Source organism: Schistocerca gregaria, chromosome 8 (assembly GCF_023897955.1).
Source record: "Schistocerca gregaria isolate iqSchGreg1 chromosome 8, iqSchGreg1.2, whole genome shotgun sequence".
NCBI classification, from domain to species: Eukaryota; Metazoa; Arthropoda; class Insecta; order Orthoptera; family Acrididae; genus Schistocerca; species Schistocerca gregaria.
Window position 1 is genome coordinate 359,859,534 of NC_064927.1, and position 15,098 is coordinate 359,874,631.

At 44.1% G+C, this 15,098-nt stretch overlaps 1 long non-coding RNA gene across 1 annotated transcript in view; it reads right to left on the reverse strand.

Moving 5' to 3' along the window:
* The window catches only part of LOC126284556 (uncharacterized), a 395,186-nt gene that overhangs the window by 336,771 nt on the left and 43,317 nt on the right, over positions 1-15,098 (reverse strand). The gene's annotated exons all lie outside the window — the stretch shown is intronic.

Consider the following 15,098-nt stretch of genomic DNA (forward strand, 5'->3'; position numbering starts at 1 on the left):
CAGTATAAGTGTGGTATCCATTAAAGTCTTGAAAATGTTGATATAGGATCTCGAAAAACTACGCGATAAACCATAAACATTAAGAATAGTTCGTTTAGATGGGAACTTACTCAGAAAGTTTACATTTTAAACAGATTTGTTCTATCTAGGAAAATAAATGACACTGAAGTCATTGATGACTACAAACGTCAACCACACTAACGCAAATTACTCATTTGCGGACCCTTCTTTACTTTTGTTATCGAATACTTTTAACCCATATCTGTTTTTGTTATCAATTAACATAAATCCTTTTACTCCGTCATTTACGTGTTCCACATCTTATTTGAACGATTTCTTCATGGAATCCGAGCGGGAAGCGCCAATTTAAAGGAGTGTATACGTGATTAGTTTCAGTGGATGTCAACATGTTGGCTATACTTTGCATACTTTTGCAAATACACTTCAACCTAGGAATTTTTTAGGCTAGCACTTTTCAGATAAAAATTTGTCTATGGAATGGAGAGGGTTATCTAGAAGGAATGATTTTAGTTAAGATCTCGCTTTGATACCCATTAGACACTTTATGTTATAGGACAAATGATTAAAAATGTTTACTGATTCTTACAGCGTTTCTTTCTGAGCCCCTGACATGTTTAACTATCATTAACAAGGGTCATTTATTATTTTGTGTTGTATGTGTAGTGTGCCAGGCATTCTACATCAAGAGACTGGCAGCATAGCATGTGGCTGCCCTGCGAGCCCACAACCGGCTCGTAGACACACCCTCTGCTGCACGCTCCAGTGGTGACACCATCGAGATGGCTTCAGAAGATGCCGCACCGACACACTGAGTAAAGAATTCTTCTAAGGAATACCAAATTAAGGTAACCTGAAGATGCCTAAATAAGGCGAAACGCGTCTTTGAAAAATAAAAAAAAAATTAAACTGTAACCAAGACTGTTTTTAACCAATACGGTATTTTTTAAACCAAGACAGCATTCGAACAGCTTACAGTCATACTCGTTTCAGAAATGTGTCCATCTTTGGTCCTATAGCCGATGATCATGCCCTTTCGGACGTCAGATATATCGCTCCGTTTTGGCTTTACAACAGCGACGGCATTTATACATCCTCCACTGTTAGTGAGGATATCTGTCGTCTGTGAGCAATTATTGCACAGTGACATGGAACTTTTTTTTTTTTAGTCTCATTTTGTTCGCTTTCGTTCGTTGCATCTGCTCGGGGCGGACGTCGTAAGACACCCGTTTTAGTTCGTTGTGATCGATTAACTCAGTTTTTTTATTACAGAGGGCTGCGAACCCTCTGACCGATCACGCTGAGCTACCGTGCCGGGAATATAGGCGAGGGTCACTTTAATGTGCCAGGGCCGTGTACAAGTGCAGTTTGAATTTTGTTTCACGGACACGGGAAGAGTTGTCCGTACTGCACCTTTTTGTGAGTTGAAGTTCTCTCTCATATCCAATATTGTATGTCCAGGTGTACGTTCCCATTCCCTATACACCTCTCAGCAATTGCTGAGGCGCCTGCTGTGATCCGCACGGGACTTGTTGCCGGCGCTGGCAGCGTTTAGCGGCTGCGGCACTTTGCGACGCCCCCCGCGGTCAGGAACCAATCCGGAAGAGCGGCCGCTCCGCTCCGCTCTGTCCGTATTTCTCCGACGGCGAGGGTCCATTCGGAAATAATTTAGCGCCGTGTAAATCGCGCCCCGCCGCTGTACAGGAAGGGGGCGGTGGCGGCGGACATAAAGAAGGACGGCTGAGCCGGGGCGGCCGCTGCGGCGACCACGACCGCGGCCTCGACCAGAGGCGACCAGGCGACATGAGCCGCTGCGGCCAGCGCGCTATCCGTCTTCCACCCCATATGCCGGCGCGGGCGAAAATCTCGCGGCTTACCGGTAGCTATCGCAGCCGCACATAAATACCTGCCAGCGACACCGGAGTCGGTCTACTGTCTCTCTCTCTCTCTCTCTCTCTCTTTCTCTCTCGCGCAATAAGACGTGTAAATACTTGTTGGAAACAGAATTTTCTATTTGTACTTTTCTACTTTCGAGGACTTTACTAAGTAGTTAATATTAAAAGAAAAATCACGACATACAGATTGACGACTAAAACGTAAGAAAACAATTTAGTTAGTTAGCTATTTAGTTATATGTTCTACAGATCATTTGAACGATTTCTTTATCGACATGAAATGCAACGAGAAGTGGAAATTCGTCAGTGGAACAGAAGGGGTTATCCAGTACACATGATTTTAAATTAGATATAAAACTTGCTTTGCTCTCTGGCAGACATTTTATGTTATTGGGCAAAAGATCAAAAATTTTCGTTGCTGCATATCGAACACCTATCCGAGCCACTGACAGCTTTAATAAAGGTTAATGAACGCCACGTTTTCCTCCACTTCTGTAGATATTGACAGCACTGTTCTCCTCAAACTGTGGTGGATTATTTATGGCAAATTTCATTAGCTAATATATGCATTGTGACGGTGCAAAAAACATTCAAATGTGAGTGAAATCTTATGGGACGTAACAGCTAAGGTTATCAGTCCCTAAGCTTACACACTACTTAACGTAATTTATCCAAAGGACAAACACACACACCCATGCCCGAGGGAGGATTCGAACTTCCGCCGGGACCCGCCGCACAGTCCATGACTGCAGCGCCTAAGACCGCTCGGCTAGTCCTGCGAGGCTGTGACGGTGCAATTAAAATGTCTATTGGTGAACCCCGCATATTATTCTTATAGCTAGCTTTTGTGCAATCAGCACTTTCATTCTAAGTAGTAAGTTACCCCAAAAAATCATTCGATAAAACATTATTGAGTGGAAACATGCAGAATACGTCAAGAAGTTGGTACTTTTTTTTCCAAGACTGGCACTTATACGAAGAGAACTTAATTGTTTGAGAATCTCAGTAATATGCTTATTCCAGTTCAAGGTTTCATCAACATGTACCCTCAAAAATTTGGAGCGTTCTGCCCTATTTACTGACGCCTGCTTATGTCCGAAATCATTTGTTCGTATTTGTTGTACAGAATTGAATACAGTGCTTTTTCTGTTTCAAAATTTGGGGGACAGTCCATTTTCAGAGAACCACTTAATAATTTTTAGGAAAATGCCATTTACCAACTCTTCTTTCTGTCTAATAGGATTTATTATAATGCTAGAACCGTCTACAAAAAGAAGGAATTTTGCTTGTCGAATGTAAAATAGAACTTCATTTACATGTATTAGGAAATATAAGGAATAGGAGTGGACCCAAAATTGAACCCTGTATATATATATATATATATATATATATATATATATATATATATATATATATATATATATATATATTATTAATAACACCCATCAGAATATGCTTGTCGTGATAGGTCAACACCCCTCATATAGGTTATGTGGCTCCCATGTACTAAATATACCATAGTCAAAAAGTGTTGTCTACTTCATTATTTATACATCATATCCATTCAAACCTGTGCTCGAAACACGCCTTTTTATAAATCATTTTTTGATCTCAAGGGTTATACATTTGTTAGTGCGGGTTTCTACTTTAGAAAGACCTTCTGCCTTGCAAATTCTTGCTACTACGTCTTTCTTACATTTGCATTCATTAGATGTTCTACAATCGAGGTGATATGATTTGACTAACAGTTCAAGAGTGAAGAACGTATCGATTCTTTTTTCGTCTCTGTCAGTTTGTATCTGACAGCTGACGTAACATTTTAATATACGAGTACCTTAGCAGTGTGCCCGCCCTGTTAGCCGTGCGGTCTAACGCACGGCTTTCCGGATTGGGAAGGAGTGCCTGGTTCCCGGCATGAATCCGTCCGGCGGACTTGTGTCGAGGTCCGGTAAGCTGGCCATTCTGTGATTGGTTTTTAGGCGGTTTTCCATCTGCCTCGGCGAATGCGGCCTGGTTCCCCTTATTCTGCCTCAACTGCACATGTGGGCGATTGCTGCGCAAACAAGTTCTCCACGTTCGCGTACACCACCATTACTCTACCACGCAAATACAGGGGTTATACTCGTCTGGTGTGAGACGTTCCCTACCAGGGGTCCACCGGGGTCCGAACCGCACAGTAGCCCTGAAAGAGTGGTTCGGTGTGGGGCGGCTGAGGGGTGAAGTGGACTCCGGTAGTCGTTGGGGGGTTGTGGACCACTGCGGCTCCGACGGGGGCGGAGCCTCTCCATTGTTTCTAAGCCCCTGGTTAACATACAGTATAGTACCCTAGCAGTGTAGCGTCTCTGTGTGTCATCATTTCATGTTCAAATACGTCACGAAAGTGTGAGAACGTGGTGTTCGGTCTCCACTGGTATCTGAGTATATATTTGGATTTGAGCATTCTACGACTGTGTTGATGAATCCAGAATTTGCGATAAAAACCAGCCAATTATCATTAGTACCTGATGGAAACGTTAAATTTTCTATAAAAAGAAAGAGATTTCGCTCGAGGTAAGAGGGTCATGCAGTTTGTTGTTGCTTTTAAGTGGAGTGTATCTCAATATTCAGTACCAATCTCTGTAATTTCAAACGTTTTTCAGTGTAGAGCGCTGTGCCACTCAAAAACCCATCTGATGAAGTATTTGTGTGTGTGTGAAATCTTATGGGACTTAACTGCTAAGGTCATCAGTCCCTAAGCTTACACACTACTTAACCTAAATTATCCTGAGGACAAACACACACACCCATGCCCAAGGGAGAACTCGAACCTCCGCGTGGACCACTCGCATAGTCCATGACTGCAGCGCCCTAGACCGTTCGGCTAATCCCTCGCGTCTGAACGATTTGTTCACAACTGATGATGGTAAGTAACAATAAGTGATTTCAATGTTTCATCACTTTAGTGCCTGATAGCTATTTAACACGTTATGCTAGCCTGCAGCTACGACACCTCCTACATACTGTATATTGACAGAATATATTTACGTCAAGTTCTCAGAGCATCCGCTACACACTTTCGTATGATTGATATCGACCTGTTACAATTGCAGTAGTGCGTTTCTGAATTTGCTCAGTATCTTCTGTGTAGCGATTTTTCAACTTAGGAAACTGGAAACTATCACTATATGAAAGAATCTACCCGCCTTTTCAGCCGTATATAATTTGATTTATCTTCTTCTCCATTCTCTGCAAGGCTGCACGATTATTAGGATGTCTGAAGAACTATTTTTTTATCAGGCAGAAAGTATGACTGCGGCAGGTCTTGCTCTACAGTGAAAACCGGAAAATGGAGTCACTAAATTTTTTTTTATATATAGTTTATTGCTTCAGTCAATGGCTACAAAGAAAAATAAATCTTGGAACAAGAAGCTGTTGACGTATTGCTTCTGACATTTATTTCCCAATACTTGAACTACTAATTACGAGCAAACTCAATGCCCTGTAATCGGTCGAATCAGTTTGTCAAATTCACTGGCTGCTTTCCACGCATTCGGCAAACAAGTGCGCAGATGTACAACCCAAGTTCACCAAATCCTCGCTTTGGGAGCTGTTCTCGTGCTGTTTATTTATCGCGTCTCGAAGTATTTTGACGCTAATGGGAATAGACACCAGCGCATAAAAAGCATTTTCTACACTGTGTTGAACACTGAGTGTAACTAACCGAAAAACAATACACTGATCCAGGGAATGGTTGAAAGATAGAGATAAATACACGCAGGGAAAATAGTTACAGGAAATATGCCGCACAGAATCCATCAACTTAGTCGGAACTGTCAGTCGAAGTTACTAGAATTACTTCGCCTTCGTACTGGAAATAAAGACAAAGTTATGCGAACAACTATTCCGGCTGCTCAACGAGTATCTAGCCTGCCCCGATAGCTGAGTGATCAGCGTTACGGATTGCTGTCCTACGGGCTCGGGTTCGATTCCCAGATGGGTCGCAAATTTTCTGCTCTCGGGAGTCTTCATAATCATTTAAGCCCCATCCGGTGCGCAGGTCATCCAACGTGGCGTCAAACGTAGTAAGACCTGCACCAAGGCGGCCGCACCTGCCCCGCAAGGGGCCTCCCGGCCAATGACGCCAAACGCTAATTTCCATTTCAACGACTACCTAGAAGGTGAACTAGAACTCCAGGGACCAACTTTCAGAAGTTGTTCAGGGATACCTCGGGGTGATTTGGGGAAGGGGACCAAACAGCGAGGTAATTGGTCCCTTCGGATTAGGGAAGGATGGGGAAGGCGGTCGGCCGTGCCCTTTCAAAGGAACCATCCCGGCATTTGCCTCCACCGATTTAGGGAAATCACGGGAAACCTAAATCAGGATGGCCGGACATTGGTTTGAGCCGTCGGTGCTCCGAATGCGAGTCAAGTGTGCTAACCGTTGCGCCATCTCGCTCGGTCAGGGATACCTTGTGCAACAACCAATACGTACAATACATTACACAGAGTGATGCAACAACCTTCGGATAGGTGCAAAAGTACTGCGGCGTTGCTACCATCGGTACGGAAACAGCTGAACATAGCGTCGTTGTCTCGCTCTTCCAGTGTATTCTGTGAACCCTTAAACGAGGTGCATATGGGCCAGTTCTTCATCAGTAGGGCTATCCGTAGCACCACTGTGTGACACCGTTGACGCGCAACTAACTCTGCCGAAAAATAAAACCCTAGACAGAAACGAGCAGTACTCAAAGCGAGCAAAAGGGCAACGAGGTAAGGGGGGCACTACTGTTGTAAGCAGCATATACCGTGAGCGTACAGAAATAAGACAACAGCGCGTACCGCCGATACATGCACTGCTATGCACTGTTTTCAGTCCAGTACAGGTACTAAGTTAATTCGGACAAAAAAACTAAATACAGTAATTATGTCACGGGCCGCCAGAAACCTCGGGGTCCCTACACCGACGATATATGCACTGCTATGCACTGTTTTTAGTCCAATACAGGTACGAAGCTAATTCGGACAAAAAAAACTAAATACAGTAATTATGTAACGGGCCGCCAGAAACCGCGGGATCCCTATACCAAAAAACTTACAAGGTATTCCTCAACAACTCCTGGAAGTAAGTCGCTGGAGTTCCGGTTCGCCCTCCATATTTTTGATGTATGTGTCATCTGGAGCAGTTATAGAAAATGTAAAATTTGTATCAAGTTTCACAGCACGGCCACACAGAACTAGAAGGCCTTGACTTCGTAATTTGTATGACTCCTGCTTTAATGCCGAGCGTACAACGTTAATTCTTTTTCTTTGCATATACCTCTGTTTTACTGGCATGGAAATGTCATTACACAACCATTTTCTTAATTTTGATCCTTTGAGCTTCCCCGCACTATCTTTTCATCTTAGTTTGTACAATTATGGAATCTCACGAGCGAACGAAATGAATTTCAACACACATTACTTTTTAGCTCAAAATGAGCTGCAACTCGTCAGCATGCGTTAGGTCTCCCATCTCGGAAGTCTCTCTTCTGTTTGAAAAGCTCAAACGTTAGCGATCAACACTGTTTGTCATATCTGGCCTCATTCTAAATTCCCCTCAAATGCATCAAACACAATTTTTACTTGAGAAACACATCAAATAAAGAAAAACTTCCCTCTTGTTCTTTCCCCAAGCGTTTATCACGTGTAGTATGGTATCTACTGTTTCAGAATTTGGCAGTCGCTTGCTCCACTTGTCGGTGAATCGTGCAAACATATTTCTGTGTTAAACTTTTTGGCAGACTAAAACTGTGTACGAGATGGGAACTCGAACTCAGGACTTTTGCCTTTCGCGGGAAAGTGCTTCAACAACTGAGCTACCCAAGTACGAGTTACGACGAGTCCTCACAGCTTTATTACTGTCAAACTTCACAGATATTCACGTGCTTAACTTTGAGAGACACCTGGAAGAAAGGGTACTGAGGAGGATTAGCCACAGAATGGGGGAACGTTTCAAAAATGAATTTCTCGTTGTGCAGCCGAGTGTGCGCTGATATGAAACTTCCTGGCAGACTAAATCTTTCTTTCACGAGTGCTATACGCAAGAGAACTTCTGTTTGGAAGGTAGGAAATGAGGTACTGTTTGTGGAGACGGATCGTGACTCGTGAGTCCTGCTTGGATAGCTCAGTAGAGAACTATCCCGCGGAAAGAAAAGGTCCCAGGTTCGAGTATTGGTCTGGCACACAGTTTTAATCTGTCAGGACGTATCATACCACTGCAAACTCCCTACGGGGCTAGAAATTCTCTTAGTTCCCTGTGTTACCATATTTTTGGTGGTTGGGAATCGTATTCTTTGAGGTGGAACCTGGGGACCAGCTCAGAACTTGCCTATACTAGCGTCGCAAACTGCATAAAAATTATACACAGGACCATTGGTGTACCAGCACAGGATTTGATCCAAGTTTGGTCTACCTATCAGTCTCACAACATAGCTCGCAGCGCGTTACGCTATATGAACAGGTTCAAACAAGGATGCAAACCGACAAATGATTTGACAAGCTTCCGATATTTGACAATTTGTTTGATTGTCTTCGGGAGTTTTAAAATTGATATTTTCTGGTTTCCGGCTCGAATTCCTCTCCTGTTCCAACCTCTTCATTCAAAGCACCACTTGCAAGCTGCGTCCTCAGTTATTTGCTGGATGTGTTCCAATCTCTGTCTTCCCCTACAGTTTTTACTCTCTACAGCTCCCTTCAGTACGATGCAAGTTATTCACTGACGTCTTGACCGAAGTCCTAGCATGCTTTAGCTTTTTGTTGACAATGTTTTCAGTATATTTTCTTCGCCGATTCCGCGGAGAACCTCTTCGTTCCTTACGTTATCAGTCCACCGAAATTTCAACATTCTTCTGTAGCATCATACCTCAAATGCTTGGATTCTCATCTTTTCCAATTTTCCCATAGTCCATGTTTCACTACAATACACTGCTGCGCTCCAAACGCACATAATCAGATATTTATTCCACAAATTAAGGCCTATGTTTCATAATAGTAGACTTCTCTTGGCCAAGAATACCCCAGTTTCCTGTGCTAGTCTGCTTTTTATGGCCTCCTTGCTCCGTCCATTATGGCCTAGGCAACAGAATTCCTTAACTTTCTAGTCCCCAATTCTGCTGTTAAGTTTCTCACTATTCTCATTTCTGCTGCGTCTCAGTACTTTCATCTTTCTTCGATCTACCCTCCGTCCATATCCTGTACTCATTAGACTGTTTATTCCATTCAGCAGATCCTGTAATTCTTCTTCACTTTCACCAAGGATAGCAATTCGTTGTGGGAAAACAGCAACTGCAAAAATAAAATAATGGTTATGTACTGTGCGGCTGGTCCCGGCGGAGGTTCGAGTCCTCCCTCGCGTATGGGTGTGTGTGTTTCTCCTTAGGATAATTTAGGTTAAGTAGTGTGTAAGCTTAGGGACTGATGACCTTAGCAGTTAAGTCCCATAAGACACACACACACACACAAGCAAAAAAATGGTTCAAATGGCTCTGAGCACTGTTGGACAACGTCTGTGGTCCTCAATCCCCTAGAACTACTTAAACCTAACGAACCTAAGGACATCAGACATGTCCTTGCCCGAGGCAGGATTCGAACCTGCGACCGCAGAGGTCACGCGGTTCCAGACTGAAGCGCCTAGAACCGCACAGCAACTACACTGATATTTAAGAAGTCATATTAGAGATTCTGACACACAAACACGACGGGTTGATGACAAAATTACATGATCCAGAGAAATTGAAACCTGCCATGTATTAAAAATGGCACTAAATATAAATGAAGGTTGTCAGCTGGAGGTAGGCAGTTGTTTGCAGTATCGTGGAGCAAATGCCCTGTGGCACAGCCGGAGAGTTGGCAGCACTGTGTGGTGGCTGGTATTAATGGCGGCCGAGTCACACGCGCCACCGCGGGACGGCCGGCGTTTCCGGCGCGCAGGCAGTCGGGTTGCCGGTTTTCGCTGTCGGGCCGCGCCGGGCCGGTATCTGTGCTGTGGACTTGATGCCGCGCCGCGCTCCCCCCGGGTCGATACATGCAAATGCGGGGGCGGCGGAGGCGGCTCAAGGATCGCGCGAGAGGAGAGCGCCGCCGGCCTGTGCGCGCATACATTAAGCGGCCGCCAGCCGACAGATCAATGACAGCCGCTAGCCGCGCGGCGCAGCCTCAACTCTTCTCCACTACCTGCCGGCCGGGCCACGCGCTGCCAACACTCGAAAAAACAGCCTCAATTGTGCCCCTCACCGTTCAGAACGCTAGAGGTACAGAGCGAAGGCAACTCCGTCTCTCCTGCTGCTAGCGTAGTGGTTACCACACTGCGTGACGAAACAGAATTTGTTGCTACTTTGCTTCGAAAGACAAGAGCACGCTCTAACTGAGCATTGCTGCTGCTCGCGTTGGTGACGTTTCTAGGTTGGCGTAGTTTAGTTGGTATAGTTACGGCTGTTGTCTTCTTCTTGTGTTCAGTGGCGTCACTCCGTTTTCAAGCCCGGTCTGTCCGCTAGTGGCAGCAGCGGCGCTTATCGATATCTAGTAACGATGGTTCTACTTTGGGGCGACGTTGTGGTGTTTCCGGGTGGTGTGAGTCGGCAGTTCGGTTGGAGACGGACGAACAGCAAGGTCCACGCAACGCGAGAACACGCCGAGACCACTGGCCTCACGCATGCACTGCTGGGTGGAAGGGCTGAAGTCGCGAGGGGTACAAGCTCGTTGTCAACCGGACCCAGGAGTTTAAACTATTTTGACCTTAATTCAAGCAGTGCAAGCTCCACCATTGTGAGCTCTAACCACGTGCTTGCCATTTGTTGCCCGCAGTGTCGCTGATACGAAGAGCACTGAGTGTAGCGTTTGGGGAAGGTGAACCTAATTAGCCGTCCTCCACTTCTTATTATTAATTGTTACATTGTATATGTTATTATTTATTAGGCTCAACCAGTGGCAATTTTCCTGTCTAGTGGCCGCTCAATCCCCAGTTACCTGCCCTGGAGCTTTGTGTATGTTACGGCAGTGTACTTTTCCCCGCCTTGACGCCGCTGTCCGGTAACGCCTGTACTTCAACATCTTCCTTGATTTGTGGGCCGGATGATGTGGTTGTTTTCCCTATCCTGGTAATAGCGATTCCTTTCTGCTTCCGGATGCTCTAAACACCGGGGTCTGAAGAAGTAGTGCTAACTGCTGGTTCCCGTTTGGGTGAGTTATTCCATCGTTGCATTGGTCATCAGACGCTAGGTAGATTAGGCAAATGATTGTTGGTCATCGTTAAAACTGCCACAAGTCTGAGTTACCATCTCGTGAAGTGAGTGCAGCTCTTTGAGGGACTTTCCCAGGTCGATCCTTGGAGCAACGTCTGCGTCCCCCCCTCTCCATGGTTTGGTGACATTTGATGATTTTTTTTAAATTTAATAACTGTAATTTCAAGTTTGAAGATGTTTAAGTGGTTCTTAAAGGATTGCTAGTCAGGCCTTCAGGAATGAAACGGTTTCAAATTATCAGTATTGTGGCCTTCACCGGAGAAATAGTTTTGAATCTGTTGTCATTAAGGCCTTCAGCCATGTAACACTTCTGAATTTATTGTCACCTTTTATTTGTTGTTGTTTCCAAATAAAGTTTACGTGACTGAAAAATGAACTAACCAACAGCAATTGATTACCGCCCCGTCCACAACTGTAACCCAATCCTGCCTTCCTCGGTACCAGGTCTCACTAGCAATCGTCGTTTGACCATTTCACATACTCCCATATGGAGGATATACCAATTAACATCCTTGGCGTAGAGAAACAACTGAAAAAATTGATAGCAAATAAGACGCAAGTTTTAATGGAACACCTACACGGTTTTACAAAGAGTGCTCCCTTAATTGCCTTGCAATTGTCACGAATTACTTGCTCCGTGCGAAGTCCCTAGCGATTGGATAAAAGCACACGTAACTCCTACACAAATGAAGGCTAAAACAACGCCCCCCTCGCCAATTTAAAGACCTATATCCTTAACATTGGGTTACTGCATAATCATTGAATATATTTTCAATTCGAATATAATAAATTACCTTGAGTGGGAAAAGCTTATGTCCACCAGTAATCAAGGGATTAGAAAGCATCGCCCGATTGATGCTTGACGTTTTATTAATTATATCCTGCAAACCATGGATGAAGAGCAACAGCCGGATCCCACATTCCTAGATTTCCATAAAGCACTAGACACAATGCCACATTGCCGACTGTTAAGGAAGCTACAAGCATACGGTACAGGTTTTCAGATATGTGAGTAGCTCGAAGACTTCTTAAGAAACAGAGCCCAGTATACGGAATGAGATTTTCACTCTGCAGCGGAGTGTGCGCTGATATGAAACTTCCTGGCAGATTAAAACTGTGTGCCGGACCATGACTCGAACTCGGGACCTATGCCTTCCGCGGGCAGGAGTGCTACTTCTGCAAAATTCGCCGGAGAGCTTCTGTAAAGTCTGGAAGATAGGAGACGAGGTACTGGCATAAGCAAAGCTGTGAGAACGGGGCGTGAGTCGTGCTTGGATGGGCCAGATGATAGAGCACTTGCCCGCGAAAGGCAAAGGTCCCGAGTTCGAGACTCGGTCCGACACACAGTTTTAATCTGCCAGAAAGTTCCAGAGCCCAGTATGTTGTCCTCGACGGCGAGTGTCCATCAGAGACAAGCGTATCATCAGGAGCGCCCCTAGGGAAGTGCTATAGGACAGCTGTTACTTTCTGTATACGTAAATGATCTAGCGGGCAGGATAAGCAGTAGGCGGCGACTATTTGCAGATAACGCTGTGGCGCACATTTAAGTGTCGTCGTTGACTGACTGGGGATACAAGGTGATCAGATAATTTCTAGTTGGTGTGACGAATGGCAGGTAGTTCTAAATATAGAAAAATGTAATCAGATGTAGATGAACAGGAAAAACAAACCGACAGTGCTCAAATACAGCATTACTAGTTTGCTACTTGAGACAGTCATGTCAATTAAAAATCGAGGCAAAGCATTATGATATGGAAAGAAGATGTACGGGTAGTAATAGGGAAGGCGAATGGTCGACTTGGGTTTATTGGAAGTATTTTATGAAAGTGTCGTTCATCCGTGAAGGACTCTAGTGAGACCCAAGGTTAAATAATGTTTGAGGGTTTGGGATCCTTACCGTGTCGGATTTAAGGAAGTTATGGAAGCAGTTCAGAGGCGGACCGGTAGGTTTGAACGACACACAGGTACTACGGAGACGCTTCGGGAAACCCAAGTAGGGATCGCTGTGGGAAAGGCGGCGTTCATTTCGAGGAGCACTATTGAGAAAATTTAAAGAACCAGCATCTGAGTCTGACTGAAGAACGATTCTACCGTCTCCAACCGACATTTCGCCTAAGTACCTCGAAGATAAGATCGGAGAGATTAGGGCATATAGGCAATCGTTTGTCTCCCACTCTATTCCTGAATGGAATAGGGAAAGAAATGACTAGCTGTGGTACAGGGTACCCTCCAACATACACCATACGGTGGCTTGTGGAATAGTAGATGTATATACATCACAATCTTAGTACTGAAACTTCTAGAGTGAAAGTATGTGACTATCCGCATTCCCCCTTCTCAGAAATCATTTACTGTTGTTGTTGTTCCTATTTTCGTCTTCAATCAATAGACAACCCACTTCTACACGCAAGTCTATCCCGTGCAATCTCTTCATACCTGTGTAAATACTGCCACCTAAATCTATTTCAGCCTTCTTCTTCTGTTCAGGCCTTGGCCCCAAGTATAATTTTACCCTACTCACAGTCCCTTCCGATTCCTTCGTGCCTAAATATGTGTCTCAGCAATCAATCCCTTCTTTTATTCGAGGTGTTCCACAATTATCTATTTTTCCGAAATTTAATTCAGCGCCTCTTCAATAGCCATTCGCTCTATCAGACTTTATAAGCTTCTGTTCTTCTCTGAATTGTTCATCGTCCACGTTTAACTTCTACACCAATCTACATATTATAAAAATCCCAACATTTTAATTTATATGTGAAGTTAACAGTTTTATGCTTTACTGAAGCGTTTTTTTCTGCCGTTGTTACTCTGTATTTCACAGCCTCCCTAGTTTAGCCATCATCACTTATTTCACTTCCAAAACAGTAAAACTCACTACTGCGTCTCGTATCTCAATTTTACTATTTCACTCTCCCAGAATCGTCCAATACAATTCGGTTACATTCCGTTACACTTCTTTCACTTACGATGATGTTCTCTTTATTACCTCTTTTTAAGACAACATCCATTCCAATCAAATGATATTCCGGGTCTTTTGACTTCTCTGACACAATTATACTATCTCAGGTAAACTTCAGAGTTGTTATTTCTTATCCCTAAACATTAATTCACTTTCCAAATTTATCCTTAATTTCCTAAGTATACAAACTAAATAATATCGGGATAGGCTACTGCACTTGCTCCTTCTAAACTACAGTTTCTATTTCGTATTCATCGTGATGAAGCCGCAGCTCTTTTCTTTCTAATCTTCAACCACACATTTTCCAGCAGAGCGAATAATTCATCAATTACAAATTCCCGCCCTCTGCCACTGAATTGTAATGTATTACAGTCTAAGGACAAAGTCACAAGTAATAAAACGGTCTTGCATTGATATTAACAGTCCTTTGGCTAAGCAAGCACTATCGTGAAGATCATTTCTACCTATGTAGGTGGCTGCTAACAGAATGTTTTCGCAATCGGAGGAGAAAACTGGTGACTGAAATTTCATGATAAGATCCCGGCACAGCGAAAGATTCCTTTGTTTTAATGACTGCCACCCCAATTCACGTATCATGTCTGTGGCACTGTCTCCCCTATTTCGCAACAGTACAAAACGAGCCGCCCTTCTTTGAACGTTTTCGATATTATCCGTCAGTCCCACCTGATGCGAATCCCACACCGCACAACAGTACTCCAGAATACGACGGACAAGCGTGGTGTAAGCAGTCTCTGTAGTAGACCTGTGGCACCTTCTGAGTGTTCTGCCAATGAATCGCAGTCATTGGTTTGCTCTACCCACAACATTATGCATGTGATCGTTCCAGTTAAGGTTATTTGTAATTGTAATCCCTAAGTACTTAGTTGATTTTACAGCTGTAAGATTTGTGTGACTTACCTCGCAATCTAAATTTAGCGGATTCCTTTTAGTACTCAGGTGAATAACTTA